Source organism: Oncorhynchus mykiss, chromosome 25 (assembly GCF_057628025.1).
Source record: "Oncorhynchus mykiss isolate SJ-2025 chromosome 25, ASM5762802v1, whole genome shotgun sequence".
Classification (NCBI taxonomy): Eukaryota; Metazoa; Chordata; class Actinopteri; order Salmoniformes; family Salmonidae; genus Oncorhynchus; species Oncorhynchus mykiss.
The window spans coordinates 83,510,654-83,531,961 of record NC_143046.1 but is presented as its reverse complement, the minus strand read 5'-3'; the positions used below and the strand labels follow the sequence as shown (position 1 = coordinate 83,531,961).

General features: G+C 42.8%; 1 protein-coding gene across 2 annotated transcripts in view; it reads left to right on the top strand.

The window, feature by feature from the left end:
- Positions 1-19,777: 19,777 nt before the first annotated feature.
- LOC110505884 (FERM domain-containing protein 6) overlaps positions 19,778-21,308 on the top strand; it is a 52,506-nt gene continuing 50,975 nt past the window's right edge. For both annotated transcript variants that reach the window (XM_036962645.2, XM_090221313.1), the window contains exon 1: positions 19,778-20,319. The gene's annotated coding sequence lies outside the window, so the exon portion shown is untranslated. The remainder of the gene's footprint in view (positions 20,320-21,308) is intronic.

The window sequence follows — 21,308 nt, the reverse complement described above, 5'->3', positions numbered from 1 at the left end:
ATCAGTCCAACATGGATCAGTCCAACATGGATCAGTCCAACATGAATCAGTCCAACATGGATCAGTCCAACATGGATCAGTCCAACATGGATCAGTCCAACATGGATCAGTCCAACATGAATCAGTCCAACATGGATCAGTCCAACATGGATCAGTCCAACATGGATCAGTCCAACATGGATCAGTCCAACATGGATCAGTCCAACATGAATCAGTCCAACATGGATCAGTCCAACATGAATCAGTCCAAGGCCACATATTTCAGATTAGACGGAATCTCTAACGGTCTGTCTCTCAGGTATAAAAAGTCCCGTATCAACTCAACCCATTGACGCAGCTTGATGTCATTTGTACCAGCATGCACAACCACCGTGTGCAGCCCTTGGTTTTGGTCCAGAATGACTGTTCGTTCTGGAGTGATGTCATTTGTACTAGCATGCACAACAACCGTTTGCAGCCCCTGGTTTTGGTCTAGAATGACTGTACGCTCCGGAGTGATGTCATTTGTACCAGCATGCACAACCACCGTGTGCAGCCCCTGGTTTTGGTCTAGAATGACTGTACGCTCCGGAGTGATGTCACGCAATCTGGCACCAGGGTTGCAGAATGTCTTTGCGCCATCAACCACCACATCTCATACGATGGAACTCCCAGCGATGGCTGTCTTGGAAGATGGGAGGCTGTGGATTTACATGTCGCATGGAGACAGCGGCCTGGAATGGCATGAAGGGCACATGGAGCTTCCCCCAACAATCATTGAAGGGGGTGCACAGTGCAGCGAGGAGTGCCATTGCCTAGAAGGCAGTGCCACATCCAACGGTGCAAACTGTTTGCCAGACAGAGGGGATCCTCCAAGGCAGGAAAGAACGATCAAGCCGCCGGTTCTGAGAAGTGCGACAGGTCGACTTCTCAGCTCAGCTCGACTTCTCAACTCTTCACCACTCTGAATGAGAGAGAGGTTCAGCGCAGAGATACAGTGCCTTGCGAAAGTATTCGGCACCCTTGAACTTTGCGACCTTTTGCCACATTTCAGGCTTCAAACATGAACATATAAAACTGTATTTTTTTGTGAATAATCAACAACAAGTGGGACACAATCATGAAGTGGAACGACATTTATTGGATATTTCAAACTTTTTTAACAAATCAAAAACTGAAAAATTGGGCGTGCAAAATTATTCAGCCCCTTTACTTTCAGTGCAGCAAACTCTCTCCAGAAGTTCAGTGAGGATCTCTGAATGACCCAATGTTGCCCTAAATGACTAATGATGATAAATACAATCCACCTGTGTGTAATCAAGTCTCCGTATAAATGCACCTGCACTGTGATAGTCTCAGAGGTCCGTTAAAAGCGCAGAGAGCATCATGAAGAACAATGAACACACCAGGCAGGTCCGAGATACTGTTGTGAAGAAGTTTAAAGCCGGATTTGGATACAAAAAGATTTCCCAAGCTTTAAACATCCCAAGGAGCACTGTGCAAGCGATAATATTGAAATGGAAGGAGTATCAGACCACTGCAAATCTACCAAGACCTGCCGTCCCTCTAAACTTTCAGCTCATACAAGGAGAAGACTGATCAGAGATGCAGCCAAGAGGCCCATGATCACTCTGGAAGAACTGCAGAGATCTACAGCTGAGGTGGGAGACTCTGTCCATAGGACAACAATCAGTCGTATATTGCACAAATCTGGCCTTTATGGAAGAGTGGCAAGAAGAAAGCCATTTCTTAAAGATATCCATAAAAAGTGTAAAGTTTGCCACAAGCCACCAGGGAGACACACCAAACATGTGGAAGAAGGTGCTCTGGTCAGATGAAACCAAAATGTAACTTTTTGGCAACAGTGCAAAACGTTATGTTTGGCGTAAAAGCAACACAGCTGAAACACACCATCCCCACTGTCAAACATGGTGGTGGCAGCATCATGGTTTGGGACTGCTTTTCTTCAGCAGGGACAGGGAAGAAAACCTGATGGAGTCTGCAAAAGACCTGAGACTGGGACGGAGATTTGTCTTCCAACAAGACAATGATCCAAAACATAAAGCAAAATCTACAATGGAATGGTTCAAAAATAAACATATACATGTGTTAGAATGGCCAAGTCAAAGTCCAGACCTGAATCCAATCGAGAATCTGTGGAAAGAACTGAAAACTGCTGTTCACAAATGCTCTCCATCCAACCTCACTTTGCTCGAGCTGTTTTGCAAGGAGGAATGGGAAAAAATGTCAGTCTCTCGATGTGCAAAACTGATAGAGACATACCTCAAGCGACTTACAGCTGTAATCGCAGCAAAAGGTGGCGCTACAAAGTATTAACTTAAGGGGGCTGAATAATTTTGCACACCCAATTTTTCAGTTTTTGATTTGTTAAAAAAGTTTGAAATATCCAATAAATGTCGTTCCACTTCATGATTGTGTCCCACTTGTTGTTGATTCTTCACAAAAAAAGACAGTTTTATATCTTTATGTTTGAAGCCTGAAATGTGGCAAAAGGTCGCAAAGTTCAAGGGGGCCGAATACTTTCGCAAGGCACTGTATGTTTAGCCTGGGCTGTAGCTACATTGGTGAACTCATCAAAAAGGCTCTCCTGCTTCAGCTCATCGGATAGCAGGCGAACGTAGGTCAAAACAACAAACAAAAATACGAGTGCATCAGTCCGGACCTGTACAGGCCATCTGTCGTTACACTCAAGTAAAGTAAAATATAAAATAGCTTGTCAATTAGGATCAAACAGCTCACAGACAAGTTTAAATACTCGCTCCAAACACAACTTGTCAACAAATGTGCAATACGTGGCACTGCGCTCTAATCTGAAAAGTGCATCCACTGGCGTGTGTGTGTGTGTGTGTGTGTGTGTGTGTGTGTGTGTGTGTGTGTGTGTGTGTGTGTGTGTGTGTGTGTGTGTGTGTGTGTGTGTGTGTGTGTATTTGTGTCTGTGTGTGTTGGATGTGTGTGTGTTTGATGTGTGTGTGTGTGCGTGTGTCAGTGGTTAGGTCAGTCAAAGGAAACCGTCTCTATGTAAGCTGATTGTAAACACAAATAATCCATCCCAGTCGACCAGGTCAGTCAGCCACAGGGCATGCAGGGAAAGCCTACAGGCTGTCTGCCTTAAAACAACAATCACAAACACCCCCATACATTTCCTCAAGTCCCCCCCCCCCCCCCCCCCCCCCACACACACAAACACACACATTTCCTTCAGACCCCACCCCCAACCATGGAATGTGCACATTTGTTTCCTCTAGCCTCCATTGTCAACTCTCAACATCTGTCAGTGGTTGCTTATCCCTGCCACAAATACCACAAGACCAACATGCTTCTGTAAGCCTTCAAACTCTCTTCAACTCTATCAAACGCTCTCTCTCTCTCTCTCTAACTCTATCAAACTCTCTCAAACTCTCTCTAACTCTCTCCTAAGACACTACATGCATCTTTATATACTCTGCATAATATAGCAGTATACAGTATTAATCTTTATTTACTCTGAATAGTATTTCTGTATACAGTATACATGAACACTGAGAGGTGAGTACTGGGTCATTTGGTAGAGAAGAGGTAGAGTACAGGAGGAGGGGAAGAGAAGAGGTAGAGTACAGGAGGATTTGGTAGAGAAGAGGTAGAGTACAGGAGGAGGGGAAGAGAAGAGGTAGAGTACAGGAGGAAAGTAGAGAAGAGGTAGAATACAGGAGGAAAGTAGAGAAGAGGTAGAGTACAGGAGGAAAGTAGAGAAGAGGTTGAGTACAGGAGGAAAGTAGAGAAGAGGTAGAATACAGGAGGAAAGTAGAGAAGAGGTAGAATACAGGAGGAAAGTAGAGAAGAGGTAGAGTATAGGAGGAAAGTAGAGAAGAGGTTGAGTACAGGAGGAAAGTAGAGAAGAGGTAGAATACAGGAGGAAAGTAGAGAAGAGGTAGAGTACAGGAGGAAGGGAAGCAAATAGGTTGAGTACAGGAGGAAAGTAGAGAAGAGGTAGAGTACAGGAGGAAAGTAGAGAAGAGGTAGAGTACAGGAGGAAGGGAAGAGAAGAGGTAGAGTACAGGAGGAAAGTAGAGAAGAGGTAGAGTACAGGAGGAAGGGAAGAGAAGAGGTAGAGTACAGGAGGAAAGTAGAGAAGAGGTAGAGTACAGGAGGAAGGGAAGAGAAGAGGTAGAGTACAGGAGGAAAGTAGAGAAGAGGTAGAGTACAGGAGGAGGGTAGAGAAGAGGTAGAGTACAGGAGGAGGGGTAGAGAAGAGGTAGAATACAGGAACGTAGAGAAAAAGTAGAGTACAGGAGGAAAATAGAGAAGAGTTAGAGTACAGGAGGAAGGGAAGAGAAGAGGTAGAGTACAGGAGGAAAGTAGAGAAGAGGTAGAGTACAGGAGGAGGGTAGAGAAGAGGTAGAGTACAGGAGGAGGGGTAGAGAAGAGGTAGAATACAGGAGGAAAGTAGAGAAGAGGTAGAGTACAGGAGGAAAGTAGAGAAGAGGTTGAGTACAAGAGGAAAGTAGAGAAGAGGTAGAATACAGGAGGAAAGTAGAGAAGAGGTAGAGTACAGGAGGAAGGGAAGTGAATAGGTTGAGTACAGGAGGAAAGTAGAGAAGAGGTAGAGTACAGGATGAAAGTAGAGAAGAGATAGAGTACAGGAGGAAGGGAAGAGAAGAGGTAGAGTACAGGAGGAAAGTAGAGAAGAGGTAGAGTACAGGAGGAAGGGAAGAGAAGAGGTAGAGTACAGGAGGAAAGTAGAGAAGAGGTAGAGTACAGGAGGAAGGGAAGAGAAGAGGTAGAGTACAGGAAGAAAGTAGAGAAGAGGTAGAGTACAGGAGGAGGGTAGAGAAGAGGTAGAGTACAGGAGGAGGGGTAGAGAAGAGGTAGAATACAGGAGGAAAGTAGAGAAAAGGTAGAGTACAGGAGGAAAATAGAGAAGAGGTAGAGTACAGGAGGAAGGGAAGAGAAGAGGTCATTGCTCAATCCCCCATGCGTCCTGCAGTAATAAAACAGGGGTGAAGTAGGGAGGAAAGAAGGAGAGATTTTTAAAGAAGGGAAATCCTGTTGGACAGAAGCAGGTTTCAGAGTAAATTGCAGCTTTACTTTGACCGTAAATGACTCAGTGTATTTTCTCTCTGCAGTGAAATGGTGAGGTAGTTTAACATAATACACACACACACACACACACACACACACACACACACACACACACACACACACACACACACACACACACACACACACACACACACACACACACACACACAGACACACACACACACACACACAGACAAACACACACACATGCCAAGTGTTTTTAACACAGTATGTTGAATGTACTGCAGCAAAGAACAAGGTTATGGCAGGATTACAACAGTCCCACAGGCCAGATATACTGTGTGCAAAGCGGCAATATCTCCATAACCCTTGACCTTAACAGGAGAGGAGAGAGGATACAGGATACAAGAGAAAGGGAAGGTTATATCTGATATAGATTCAGGTGGTAGGCTATAGAAGTGATTGTTAATTTTAGTGAAGGGACATGGAGAAGAAGACTGAAGTAAATATCTGCCTTTTTGCTGCCCTAGTCTTTGGGTTTCCTCTGTATCTATGGTCTGATGAAGCCCAAACGTGACTTTTGAAAATGAAAAGAACACGTTTGAAACTTTTGCATGGGTTTGTTGTGACCTGGATTCCTGTGTGTGTGATGTCATCTTTACTGATGGGATGAGGTGACGACAGATACAACGCTCTCTCAATTTATGTGCGAAACGGTGCGTCATGTTTCGACCGGATAATATGTGGCTTTAGAAACAGAGAGAAAGAGAGTGTGTTTTGTAGCATAAACAGGAAATGGACATACAGTAGGTGTGGAGGGCAAAAACAGTTCCCACTTAACACTTCAGCCAATTCAAAAGAATGAGATGAGAGCCTGGCCCATTCTTCTCACTGCTTAGCCTGTCACCCCTGGTTCCTACATTGTCATTGTTATATTATAGTGTATTCTTGCTAGAATGCGTCTGATTCGTGACCAGTTCTCTCCTGAAGGCCACCTTCCTGGCCCTGTCTCTCTGTCTCACACACAAATAAACTAAATGTTTGTTTAGCTAGTCAACTCAATGATGACGTGTCGGGGCACAGATCTGGGGAAGGGTACCAAAAAATGTCTGCCAACACAGTGGCCTCCATCATTCTTAAATGGAAGAAGTTTGTAACCACCAAGCCCAAGTGGCGCAGTGGGCTAAGGCACTGCATCTCAGTGCTTGAGGTGTCACTCAGTGCTTGAATGACAGACACCCTGGTTCAATTCCAGGCTGTTTCACAACCGGCCGTGATTTGCCCAGCGTCGTCTGGGTTTGGCTGGTGTAGGTTGTCATTGTACTTTGTTGGAGCACCTTTGGCAGCGATTAAAGCCATGAGTTTTAAGTATGACGCTACAATCTTGGAATACCTGTATTTGGGGAGTATCTCCCATTCTTCTTCTCTCAAGTTCTGTCAGGTTGGATGGGGAGCGTCGCTGCATAGCTATCTCCAGAGATGTTCGATCGGGTTCAAGTCTGGGCTCTGGCTGGGCCACTCAAGGACATTCAGAGACTTGTCCCGAAGCCATTCCTGCGTTGTCTTGGCTGTGTGCTTAGGGTCGTTGTCCTGTTGGAAGGTGAACCATTGCCCCAGTCTGAGGTCCTGAGCAGGTTTTCATCAAGGACTTCTCTGTAATTTGCTCTGTTCATATTTGCCTTGATCCTGACTAGTCTCCCAGTCCCTGCCACTGAAAACATCCCCACAGCATGATGCTGCCACCACCATGCTTCACCGTAGGGATGGTGCCAGGTTTCCTCCAGATGTGACCCTTGGCATTCAGGCCAAAGAGTTCCATCTTGGTTTCATCAGACCAGAGAACCTTGTTTCTCATGGTCAGCATCCTTTAGGTGCCTTTTGGCAAACTCCAAGATGGCTGATGTGCCTTTTACTGAGGAGTGGCTTCTGTCTGGCCCCTCTACCATAAAGGCCTGATTGGTGGAGTGTTGCAGAGATGGTTGTCTTTCTGCAAGGTTCCTCTGTCTCCACAGAGGAATTCTGGAGCTCTGTCAGAGTGACCATAAGGTTCTTGGTCACCTCCCTGATCAATGCCCTTCTCCCCCAGATTGCTCAGTTTGGCAGGGCGGCCAGCTCTAGGAAGAATTCTTGGTGGTTGCAAATGTCTTCGATTTAGAATGATGGAGGCCACTGTGTTCTTGGGGACCTTCAATGCTGCAGACATGTTTTGGTACCCTTCCCCAGATCTGTGCCTCGACACAATCCTGTCTTGGAGCTCTACAATTCCTTCGACCTCGTGACTCAAATCGATCTTCAGGTTGAACATGGTGAGATTGTAGACTCCTAATGATTGATGAGGCGGAAAAACAATTTTTTTATCCATTTTAGAATACGGCTGTAACGTAACAAAATGTGGAAAAAGTCAAAGGGTTCTGAATACTTTCCGAATGCAATGTGTCGCAAATGGCACCCTATTCCCTATGTGTGTGTGTGTGTGTGTGTGTGTGTGTGAGTGATGGTTATGCCTGGCCTCTTTGTCTAGGCAATACAGAGGGACTTGTTTTTACCTCACAATAACAATAGCAGCATCAAGGTAGTTCTTGTTTTCTTCTGAATTAGTAGGGTGGCAGGTCGCTGGTTTGAATTCCCAAGCTGACTAGGTGAAAAATCTACCAATGTGTCCTTGAGCAAGGAACTTAAAGGAAAGGGTCACCCAATTTGAAAGTTATATTGTTTGTGTGCATCTCTGAGTGATGTTATGTTGATTCCCTGGGTCATGTCATGATTTCATGTGTACCTGAGTTCTTGGCGTTCAAGCAGGCAGAAATACAGCCAGTATTACGTAGCACTGTGATAAAGTCTCTCTCGCTACACTGGAACATCTGGATGGTGAAAACGTCTATCATATTTCAATACTGGCCGATGTCATAACTCAGGAGGAGGTCTTTTCTTGAATGAGCCATTGATCATATATATATATATATATTATTTTTTTTTTTATTTTTTTTTATTTTTTATATATATATATATATATTTTTTTTTACACATTCCTACCTTTAGAAATGTGTCATTTAATGGAGGTACATTTTTCAATTTTTTCTGCATCTTTAGTCCAGGGTGCATTGCATGGTGACATTGCCAGAGATACAGTACTATAGAAAGGAGATAGGAATCCAATTAAAGGAAGGAATGTATTTATTTATTTCACCTTTATTATACCAGGTAGGCCAGTTGAGAACAAGTTCTCATTTACAACTGCAACCTGGCCAAGATAAAGCAAAGCAGTGTGACACAAACAACAACACAGAGTTACACATGGGATAAACAAACATACAGTCAAAAACACAATAGAAAAGTCTATAAACAGTGTGTGCAAATAAGGTGAGGAGGTAAGGTAATAAATAGGCCATAGTAGCGAAGTAATTTCAATTTAGCAAATTAACACTAGAGTGATAGATGTGCAGATGATGATGTGCAAGTAGAAATACTGGTGTGCAAAAGAGCAGAAAAGTACATTAAACAATATGGGGATGAGGTAGGTAGTTGGATGGGCTATATACAGATGGGCTGTGTACAGCTGTAGCGATCGGTAAGCTGCACAGATAGCTGATGCTTATTAAAGTTAGTGAGGGAGATATAAGTCTCCAACTTCAATGATTTTTGCAATTCCAGTCACTGGCAGCAGAGAACTGGAAGGAAAGGCGGTCAAATTAGGTGTTGGCTTTGGGGATGACCAGTGAGATATTCTGTACCTGCTGGAGTGCATGCTATGGGTGGGTGTTGTTATGGTGACCAGTGAGCTGAGATAAGGCGGAGCTTTACCTAGCAGACGCTTATAGATGACCTGGAGCCAGTGGGTCTGGCGACGAATACGTAGCAAGGGCCAGCCGATGAGAGCATACAGGTTGTAGTGGTGGGTGGTGTATGGGGCTTTGGTGATACAACGGATGGCGCTGTGATAGACTGCATCCAGTTTGCTGAGTAGGATGTTGGAGGCTATTTTGTAAATGACATCGCCGAAGTCGAGGATCAGTAGGATAGTCAGTTTTACGAGGGTATGTTTGGCAGCATGAGTGAAGGAGGCTTTGTTGCGAAATAGGAAGCCAATTCTAGTTTTAATTATGGATTGGAGATGTTTAATGTGAGTCTGGAAGGAGAGTTTACAGTCTAGACAGACACCTAGGTATTTGTAGTTGTCCACATATTCTAAGTCAGAACCGTCCAGAGTAGTGATGCTAGATGGGCGGGCAGGTGTTAGTGAAGAGTCTGGGAGGCATCAGCTGTGTAGCCGAGGGGTCATAGGGTCCGCTGAGCAGTCCGGGAGATGGGTCTGGCTCAAAGCTAGCTTCGGGGCTGGGTCACTCGATAGCAGCTAGCTAGCTGCGATGAACAGGAGTAATGGTCCAGGGCTTACGGCAGGAATCCGGTGTTGTTGTGGAGAAAAACCAGGCTAAAAGTGGCTGGTGTCTGTGCTACAGGTAAAGGCCGCTATCAGTGGCTTACAATGACTGAAAAGCTAGTATCTGGTTAGCTTCTGATGGCTAGCTTTTAATGGAGGTTCTGGCTATAAGGTCTAAAAATAGAAGATCCGTATCACATTTGGGTGAGGTGGGTTGCCGGAAGGTATATTTAATTTAAAAATGGAAAAAGAGATTGAAATATATTTAAATATATACAAAGACAGACAAAAAAAAACCTCAAATGTACACTGGAGAACGACAAACAACGTCTGCACTGCTACGCCATCTTGGATGTAGTTCCCCACTCAGCAGTCTGTCGCATTCGAGTTGTCTTGCTGCGTCATGCGGTTGCTAAGCTAAACATCACGCAATCCCTTCTCAAAGTCAGTGTATGTATATGTGGAGAAATGTGCCTATTTTCCTCGAAAATACGTAATGTCACGATTCCAAAGCTACACGCTACCACAAAAAGCAATCTCACATCGGAAAAGATTTGAAGTGTTGTACTTTTTGTTGACGAAAAATGTGTGCTAATGTTGGGTTTTTGAGCTAGAGCCCAATAGACTCCCATTCACTCCTTGAAGGAGAATGTTCCTTGTCCCAGAATTGCCCAGAATGCACTGCTCGGCCCATAGCGTAGCTCGTTTCCAATCTCCTCAAAAGTATTTATTTGATTATTTTTTTTAAATATATTTTTTTTACTGTCAGTTAACAATAACATTATATCCAATTACGGTTTAGTTAAGAAAATAAAACTTTCTGTAATTGTGGATGTCTAGATCAGGTCCAATAATAATGGAAATACAAAGAGCCTGTTCCACATTTGGATCAACTTTACTTTATACAAAAACAATAACAAGTTTTAGGCTTCACAATAACCAATTAGGCTTCACAATAACCAGTTAGGCTTCACAATATCTGCCGTTGCGAATGTTAGACTCTACTCTGTGAGGCAAATCGATCTTCAGATTGAACATTGTGAGATTCTAGACTCCTAAATTGATAGTGAAGTTTGTTTAGGTGATTTTACAGCTAACTAGCTACTTTACATGCTGATGTTGACTTTGTTACTATTATGTGTAGCTGTGTTTGCTATCTAGCAACCTAGCTAGCTAGCTAGTCAGCCAGCCCATAGAGAGAGCGTTGCATTGTGGATTTTGTAGTCGACTTGAGCTGCAACAGATTTCCACAACAATTTTCCACAACAACCAAAAGGTTGCAAGATTGAATCCCCGAGCTGACAAGGTAAAAAATCTGTCATTCTGCCCCTGAACAAGGCAGTTAACCCATTGTTCCTAGGCCGTCATTGAAAATAAACATTTGTTCTAAACTGACTTGCCTAGTTAAATAAAGGTAAAATAATTGTAATACTGTAAATTAGTGGAATGAGTGGTGTTGGGTGAATTTGTTTTTGTTTAACCCTAATTGCTTCTGTATGTTTCTCTGGATAAGAGTGTCTGCTAATTTACTAAAACTTACAAATGTTGTATTTTATTGATGATGAAAAACAATAATTTCTCAGTTCAAATGTTAAACTTCTCTCCACTTAAATACAGTAAAGCCTTTTCTAAACCAGGGTCCCTGGAAATTGCTTTTTCAAATAATAATAATACTAATAACACATACAGTACATGTATAAATAATTATATAAACACTGGCATATACAGTACATTTAATATAACTGCAATAAAAACAGGTTGTATTTGTGAAGCTAGATATCATATTTTGTGACTTGTAGCATTATAATAACATCAGTGCTGTGGATGAAGACTAATGACAGCCATATGGATTCTGCAGACAGCAAAGGAAGGAAAAAGTCTTTGGCAAAATTACTAAAATCAATGCCCCTCCCTCCCTCCCTCCCTCCCTCCCTCCCTCCCTCCCTCTTTCTTTCTACAGGGATCCTCAGACTTCTGTGTGCCTCTGAAGGATATACTGTACAATTCACCGGGGGCTCTACATTATATTATCACCATCCTCAGTTCACATCTCCATCAGATGATAAGGACTTTATCTACAACTAATGCAAACTACCAAGAGACTATTACGAAATCTCTTCTTCACATCAATAAATGTTTTCTCCCTCCTCGTAGGTTTAGCTTATACTGTCATCATGATACCTACTCATATAACATATAACTCTTTGTCCACGTCCCAAACAGCCCTTTATTCCCAAAGGGCTCTGGTCAAAAGTAGTGCCCTATAAAGTGCACTATAAAGTGCACTATCGATCCTCCTTAGTGACACTGTTGACCTGCTCTTAGTTTCATGACTCTAAGTGACCCTGAGTGGAGTCAATTCTCCTTGAGTCCATTTCTCTCTAGGTACTTTGTGACCGCCAGTCAGTTGGATCATTTTTTACAGTTTTCGTCGTATAGGACATTCATTATTGTGTCATAATCATGTAGCTAGGTAACCTAATAACAATAGAGTAGTTAGCGGAGAGCTGGCCAATCAGATCAATGACCCTTCCTGACCCCTGGACACTGTTTATCCTCCCCCTCTAAACTCACCTCCTTAGCTTGCTGTCTCCCCCTCCTCCCCCATTAATTTACTCCTCCTTCATCCTAAACTCACTCCCCACCTTCACAATAACTGAATTGTTCTGTTTAACATCACAATATTGTATAGTGAAACAATTCCGTTTGGGACACAGGCTTGAGTATATTTACATTTTAGGCATTTAGCAAACACTATTTTCCAGAGAAACTTACAGTAGTGAGTACATACAGTACATTTTCTCCATACTGGTCCCCCGTGGGAATCAAATCCACAACAATTGCGCTGCAAGCACCATGCTCCACCCAGTAAAAGGGGACATCATGAGAAAGATGTTACGAGAGATTGCAGAACACACAGAGATTAAAATGTTATTTTAAAATCTATTAGCAAACCCAAACCAAAACAAGGAAAAGCATTACTGGGCTTGTTCTGGAGCTCAGAGACTTTTAACAGATCTAGATTAACAAGGCTGTTAAAGTTCTGGAGCACAGAGACTTTTAACAGATCTAGATTAACAAGGCTGTTAAAGTTCTGGAGCACAGAGACTTTAAACAGATCTAGATTAACAAGGCTGTTAAAGTTCTGGAGCACAGAGACTTTTAACAGATCTAGATTAACAAGGCTGTTAAAGTTCTGGAGCACAGAGACTTTTAACAGATCTAGATTAACAAGGCTGTTAAAGTTCTGGAGCACAGAGACTTTAAACAGATCTAGATTAACAAGGCTGTTAAAGTTCTGGAGCACAGAGACTTTTAACAGATCTAGATTAACAAGGCTGTTAAAGTTCTGGAGCTCAGAGTTCTGGTGGTAATGGTTGCATCACAAATGGCACCCTATTACCTGAACACAGTAGTAGGTGCCAGGGAATAGTGTGCCATTTAGGATGCCCACGATGTTTGACCTGGCAGCCAGAATTGTGTGGTTTCCTTTTCCTTTCCCTTTTCCTGACCCTGGATTGGTCCAGAGAAGCCAGGAGTGTTCGACATCATTCTTACATAAGACCCAGCACTAAAGAGCAGCAATTAGAGAACATCTGCTCAGCTTTCATTTTTATACTGCTTGCCTTCTCCGATTTCAAAGCCAGCTCCCGGGGTTTGGAAAAACAGATGCCTGTTGTTGTCAGAGTAGGATAGAAGCCATCTCTAAAGAATCCCACTCAAGGCAAGGATACAGTGTCACATGAAGGGGAATGACTTCAAGCAGGTAGCTTGGTGACTGTTGTTATTCTAAAGGAACGACTGATTAAGTGAAGATGGAGAGAAAGTATATCTGGTGCTGTGGATTTAGAATGTGTGAGTGATGTACAACAATCATCAAAGACAGATAACATGTCACAACAAGTGTAATGACCATTAAAAAATATATACAGATCATATCACCCAAACAGCTCTCTTTCCCTTTCCCTCTCTCTCTCTCTCTCTCTCTCTCTCTCTCTCTCTCTCTCTCTCTCTCTCTCTCTCTCTCTCTCTCTCTCTCTCTCTCTCTCTCTCTCTCTCTCTCTCTCTCTCTCTCTCTCTCTCTCTCTCTCTCTCTCTCTCTCTCTCTCTCTCTCTCTCTCTCTCTCTCTCTCTCTCTCTCTCTCTCTCTCTCTCTCTCTTACTCCCCCAAACACTTTCCCTATAGTCTCTCTCCCTCTCTCTCTCTCTCTCAATTCAATTCAAGGGCTTTATTGGCATGGGAAACATGTGTTAACATTGCCAAAGCAAGTGAGGTAGATAATATATAAAGTGAATATATAAAGTGAAAAACAATAAAAATGAACAGTAAACATTACACATACAGAAGTTTCAAAACAATAAAGACATTACAAATGTCATATTATATATTTACAGTGTTTTAACAATGTACAAATGGTTAAAGGACACAAGATAAAATAAATAAGCATAAATATGGGTTGTATTTACAATGGTGTTTGTTCTTCAATGGTTTCCCTTTTCTCGTGGCAACAGGTCACAAATCTTGCTGCTGTGATGGCACACTGTGGAATTTCACCCAGTAGATATGGGAGTTTTTCAAAATTGGATTTGTTTTCGAATTCTTTGTGGATCTGTGTAATCTGAGGGAAATATGTCTCTCTAATATGGTCATACATTGGGCAGGAGGTTAGGAAGTGCAGCTCAGTTTCCACCTCATTTTGTGGGCAGTGAGCACATAGCCTGTCTTCTCTTGAGAGCCATGTCTGCCTTCGGCGGCCTTTCTCAATGGCAAGGCTATGCTCACTGAGTCTGTACATAGTCAAAGGTTTCCTTAAGTTTGGGTCAGTCACAGTGGTCAGGTATTCCGCCGCTGTGTACTCTCTGTGTAGGGCCAAATAGCATTCTAGTTTGCTCTGTTTTTTTGTTAATTCTTTCCAATGTGTCAAGTAATTATCTTTTTGTTTTCTCATGATTTGGTTGGGTCTAATTGTGCTGTTGTCCTGGGGCTCTGTAGGGTGTGTTTGTGTTTGTGAACAGAGCCCCAGGACCAGCTTGCTTAGGGGACTCTTCTCCAGGTTCATCTCTCTGTAGGTGATGGCTTTGTTATGGAAGGTTTGGGAATCGCTTCCTTTTAGGTGGTTATAGAATTTAACGGCTCTTTTCTGGATTTTGATAATTAGTGGGTATCGGCCTAATTCTGCTCTGCATGCATTATTTGGTGTTCTACGTTGTACACGGAGGATATTTTTGCAGAATTCTGCGTGCAGAGTCTCAATTTGGTGTTTGTCCCATTTCTCTCTCTCTCACACACACACACACACACACACACACACACACACACACACACACACACACACACACCTATGCCCCAACATTTCCAAAATACTAAATTATACATGTGTATTGATGTCTCAGTATAGGTGACAGCCACATTTCAATGAGAAGCGGATGTACTGTTGCTCTGAGGTGTGAAAACGCAGCACGTCGCTCATTACAGCTAAAGGCCGAGCTCTGTGCAAGCGCTTTCCATAATGACAGAACCTCCCCCGAGGCAGGGAAAGAGAGGGGGAGTTACCGGAGAAGGAAAGGTGAGAGAGGATGCAGGGGGAGGAATGGGGGAAGGGAGGGACAAAAGAGAGAATGTGAAAGGAGGAGGCAGAAGGAGGGGGCCAGGAGTGAGACACAGGGGGGAGAAATTTTAATTAGTGGGATTCTGCCACAACAAAATGTCCACCACATCTCCCTCCACAGACTCAGCCTGGCTCTGAACAACTAATCAAAAAGCCTACCACCTCTCCCTCCACAGACTCAGCCTGGCTCTGAACAACTAATCAAAAAGTCCACCACCTCTCCCTCCACAGAATCAGCCTGGCTTGGAACAATTCATCAAAAAGTCCACCACCTCTCCCTCCACAGACTCAGCCTGGCTTGGAACAACTAATCAAATCAAGATTTGTTTTTCAGACACGGAAGGAGGCTAGGAGAGGCGGACATGAGGGGTGGAGTAGGGAGGGGAGATGTGTGGTGTCTGTAGCACATTAGTGTGGAGCTCTGGGATGTAATGTGTTTAGCTGGAGAGTCTAATCACTCAGGAGATGTAAGAAGATAAGTGATGTACAGGTAGATGAAGGCGTGAGGAGAAGGATGGTAGTGAACTATATTTCCACTCCTATTTGCCATCTATTCCATCTAAGCCTAGAGGAAAGTGTGTTTCCTCAGGCCTGGAGGGAAGCAAACATCATTCCACTACCCAAGAATAGCAAAACACTCTTTACTGGCTCAAACAGCCGATCAATCAGCCTGCTATCAACCCTTAGTAAACCTTTCGAGAAAAAATGTGTTTGGCCAGATACAATGCTATTTCACAGTAAACAAATGAACTTTCAGCATGCTTATAGGGAAGGGCACTCAACATGTATGGCACTTACACACAATTACTGATGATTGGCTGTTTTCTTAACCTTCAGTGCAGCTTTTGACATTATTGATCATAGTCTGCTGCTGGAAAAACATATGTGTTATGGCTTTACACCCCCTGCTATATCGTGAATCGAGAGTTACCTGTTGAACAGAACACAGAAAGTGTTCTTTAATGGAAGCCTCTCCTGCATGATCTAGGTATTCAGGCATTCCCCAGGGCAGCTGTCTAGGCCCCTTACTGTTTTCAATGACCTGCCACTGGCTCTGAGTACAGCCTGTGCGTCTATGTATGCTGATGACTCAACATTGTACTCATCACCTAGCACAGCAAGTGAAATCACTGCAACTCTTAACAAAGAGCTGTTGTCAGTTTTAGAATGAATGGCAAGTAATAAGATAGTACTAAATATTTCAAAAACTGAAAACATTGAATTTGGGACAGACCATTCACTAAACCCTAAACCTCAACTTAATCTTATAATGAAAAATGTGGAAATTGAAAGCTGCTTGGTGTAACCATAGATTGTAAACTGCCATGGTTGATATTGATGCAGCAGTATCTAAGATGTGGGAGAGGTCTGTCCATAATAAAGAGCTGCTCTGCTTTCATGACATTGCTATCAACAAAACAAGTCCTACAGACCCTAGTTTTGTAGCAACTGGAATACTGTCTAGCTACAGTTGAAGTCGGAAGTTACATACTCTACATACTCCACGGTTTGCAACTGCACATGGGGACAAAGATCGTACCTTTTGGAGAAATGTCCTCTGGTCTGATGAAACAAACATAGAACTGTTTGGCCATAATGACCATCATTATGTTTGGAGGAAAAAGAGGGAGGCTTGCAAGCCGAACAACACAATCCCAACCGTGAAGCACGGGGTGGCAGCATCATGTTGTGGGGGTGCCTTGATGCAGGAGGGACTGGTGTACTTCACAAAATAGATGGCATCATGACGATGGAAAATTATGTGGATATATTGAAGCAACATCTCAAGACATCCGTCAGGAAGTTAAAGCTTGGTCGCAAATGGGTCTTCCAAATGGACAATGACCCCAAGCATACTTCCAAAGTTGTGGCAAATTGGCTTAAGGACAACAAAGTCAAGGTATTGGAGTGGCCATCACAAAGCCCTGACCACAAGCCTATAGAAAATTTGCAGGCAGAACTGAAAAAGCATGTGCGAGCAAGGAGGCCTACAAACCTGCCTCAGTTACACCAGCTCTATCAGGAGGATTGGGCCAAAATTCACCAAACTTATTGTGGGAAACTTGTGGAAGGCTACCCGAAATGTTTGAGCCAAGTTAAACCATTTAAAGGCAATGCTACCAAATACTAATTGAGTGTATGTAAACTTCTGACCCACTGGGAATGTGATGAAAGAAATAACATCTGAAATAAATCATTCTCTCTACTATTATTCTGACATTTCACATTCTTAAAATAAAGTGGTGATCCTAACTGACCTAAAACAGGGATTTTTAAAAAAAATTGGGGGGGTGAAAAACTGAGTTTAAATGTACTTGGCTAAGGTGTATGTAAACTTCCGACTTCAATTGGGTATGGTCAAGTGCCACAATGAGGGACATAGACAAATTACAGTTGGCCCAGAACAGAGCAGCACGGCTGGCCCTTAAATATACACAGAGAGCTAACATCAATAACGTGCATGTCAATCTTTCCTGGCTCAAAGTGGAGGAGAGATTGACTTCATCACTACTTGTCTTTGTGAGAGGTATTGACGTGTTGAAAGTCTGTTCAAATGACTAGCACACAGCTTGGACACCCATGCATACCCCACAAGACATGCCACCAGGGGTCTCTTCACAATCCCCAAGTCCAGAACACATTCCAGGAAACACACAGTACTACATAGAGCCATGACTACATCAAACTCTATTCCACACTACATTGCAATTTTGTTGTATTTTGTTGGTGGTATACATTTTGTCTTCTAAATATTTAGTGGTGTAATAGTGTTATATGATGTATTTTTTGTTGTTTGTGTGATGTAACCGTCTTAATGCATTTGGATGTCAGGAAGAGTAGCTGCTGCCTTGGCAATTAATGAAGATCCATAATACATACAAATACAAATATAATACCACCATACAACAAAATTACAATGTACTGTGTGTAGAGTGCATGTCTGTGTGTGTGCATTGCAGGACAGTAAGCCTGTTGTAAAAGTCTGTTGAATATGGTAGAAAACAACTGTATTGACAGGGAAACTACAAGTTCTCTCTCTCATCTTGTCACTGGATCCTGTTCTAATGAATTAGCTTGTGTTCCTGACCTGTTACCATCCCTCCCTCCCTCGACATAACAGAGTGAGTAACCTGACGAGTTCCGTGGTGGAGACAGACAGGACAGAGATTGGAGATTTGTGATCTATGGGTCCTGGGGGTGGATCGTCTCGGTGGCTTTTGTAGTTCTAAGGTCTCAGCTTTTCTACAGTCACATCAAAGCATTGTGACCCGAGCAGAGCCAAGGGGGCTTAGGGAGGCCTTAGAAGGCGTACTTCAGTCCATGACCCTTTAATGTTGGCCACTCTATTTCTCTAAACTGACAGGCAGGCTGTCTGCATTTGATTGGGTCCATAGAAATTGAATTACTAGTACGAGCACTCCCAATAATGTATAAATTAATGGTGGTCTGAGGGGCTTTGCCTGTTCTGGTAATTATATTTCTATGGTTGGTCTGGACCTCAACTCCTAACCCTAATTACAGGTCAACAGAGCAACAACGGTATCACAGTGCGTCCCAATCAGAGATCGCAGTTCTTTCCAAATGGTACCCTATTCCCTATATAGTGCACTACATACTACCCTATGGGCCCTGGTCAAAACGAGTGCACTATATAGGGAATAAGGAGCCATTTGTGATGCAACCCACTCCTTGTTGACAACGTTGCAAATGCTTAATCCCATTACTACTGACAGGATGGTATCATACTGGAAAGGGCAAGACAGGGGATGTCTGTATCCCACATGGCACCTTATTCCCTATATAGTGCACTCGTTTTGACCAGGGCCCACAGGTGCACTATGTAGGGAATAGGGTGCCATTTGGTATTGCAGACATTTTCTCTCTTAGGTAGGTGTTGCAGCTAGGGCTGTGAGATGATTCATAGAACGACTAACTCTATGCCGTGGAAGTATTACACATGTGTTGACATACTCCTCGAGGGTTCCTTTTCATCAAACTCAGTCTAAACTCATCCCCAGGCTTTGCACAGAGCTTGGGGAGAATATCTGGTGCATGAGCCTTAACCCAGTCTTGGACACATACAAATACTGTCACATGTATAGCATACTGTGTAGGTTATGTGCACTAGCAGGATGTTGTTGCATTATTTTCAAACTACGTCTTTGTTTCACCTTAAGAGTTTAAGAGTCCCCACAATACGGTTCCTTAACTCTGTTTGTGTCCCAAATGTCATCCAATATTCCTTATTTAGTGCACTACTTTAAACCAGGGCCCTATCGAGCTCTGGTCAAAAGTAGTGGACTATATAGGGAACAGGGTACCATGTAGGAGGCATACTGTCTTTGTTGCATATTATTTCTTGACTTGCTGTAAGGGAAGAAGCTCTGGCCTAGCAGGAGAAAGTCTTATGGCCCTCCAGAGCCCTATGTAACAAGAGTAGTAGGGCCACACCATGTCACTTCTCCACAATGGGAAAATACAGACAGACACCTTCTCTCTCAAACTGATCCACTTCTACAATGCTCAGACTTGTGTAGTCTGTAGCCTCCTACTCTCCCAAGTGGGTAAGCTTACTGTAGTAGAACGTCTACATTCTGAAAACATTCTGTTATTCTTTGTTGGAAAAGGTAGTTTGTTACTTTCTTCTCCCTATCCAAAGTCTATGATTTATGCATATAAAACCAAGCGGACCCGTTTATTGTGTGAAACTCTAAACCTATAGGGCGTTAATGTCCCTAGGCTAAACCCGCTTCCTACGAATGGGTATTCTAAGCGCCGGTAGTATTTCCCTCTTCACTGCCACCAGGCTTCCAAAATACTGCTGCACTGCTACAGTCGGGAATGGGACGGGAGGAATGGAATGACAGGCAGCCGTTAGCGATACCAACTATTGGTCGTTGAGGGGTATCAGTACGTTCTATATAGTATTTTTCTTACATATCAAAAGAGCAACGGAACATCTGTACGATAATGTTTGGATTGTTATAATTAACATGAATTTAAGTATATTTTCACTGAAGAACATTTGCTATTAAAACAAAAACGAAATGATGTCAAATCTAAACGAACCCCCGCCATCCGTGATTTGAAGCCGTCTTTCCAGCAATTGCACATGTAATCCTAGGCTACTTGTTACTGATCCAAAGGCATATAAATGTGACGCTCGACGAAGCAGCTCTGCCCCCGTCTATATTTCGAACTTTAGCCTGCATTTGCTGACAATAAATTGGATATACTAAACCGTTTGGATACAACTTCATCGGATAATAATTTTTGTTTTAAAGGAGTTGGGATTAGTTTTTCTCATGAAAGGTAAGTTTATTTCAAAAGCTGCATTTTACATCTCTGCTTTCGTTCTTTGTCATTTCTCTTGCCACTAATTTAACTGATCCACCTCCTCTGCGCGCATGGACGAAGTTATTCTGTCCTGCTATTCCAACATTTCTAAACTATATTAGGCTACACGAATGTTATAAAATGTATTCACTCGTTCTATGTTTGCAATATATGTTTTCAAACAGTATATCAAAACTGATTAAAGTGTGGTCAACGGTTGGTTGTTCAAAACAACCCGGACCGATCCATTCCTGTGCCTACAATTTAGCTAGCGATGCTGTCAGAATGTTGCCGCTGTCCGTTCTAGGCAACATTACGAACTTGAGACAGAGATGCATTTTGTTGCAACAATGTATCGATCTTTCTCACTATAATGGCTGATGTTTATTCTACATTTTGTGAGCACTAATTTGACCCTCTCATCGTTATTTAATGCCTCTGGCTCATCGACGTATTGTTTTTATATGACCCTCCCCTCACTGTTTCGTTCCAATGCGTTTACATACACCAGCTAGTGCAGTACTTGTTATCGTTACAGTTGGCTATAGTCGTTCTTTCCGTAAAAAAAAAAGACTGGCACTAAGTTTACTGTAGGATGCGGTCTCTTGTGTCAAATGCCACCTGGAAGTGGTATGTTTTTCAAACCTAATAACAGCAGCCAGCATGCTCAATTTGTGATTAAGTTGAGCATTACTTAAATGTCTTCCCTAGAACATCATCACTGTTCCATTCTGGAAGGGGTCACACTTTTTTTTTACTTCTTATTTTAGGCTTCCTGTCCTCTGGAATGGAATCTGGCATTCGATTATAACCATGCTATAATACTGTTCTGGAATGAAATGACTCTGTACGAAGAGACATGTAGGCTATTGAAGGGGAGACTGTATAGAAATCGAATAGAATATTAGAAATGGGTATAGAAGGATACAACTAGCATAGAACTAGGAAAACTAGGAAATGTGGTA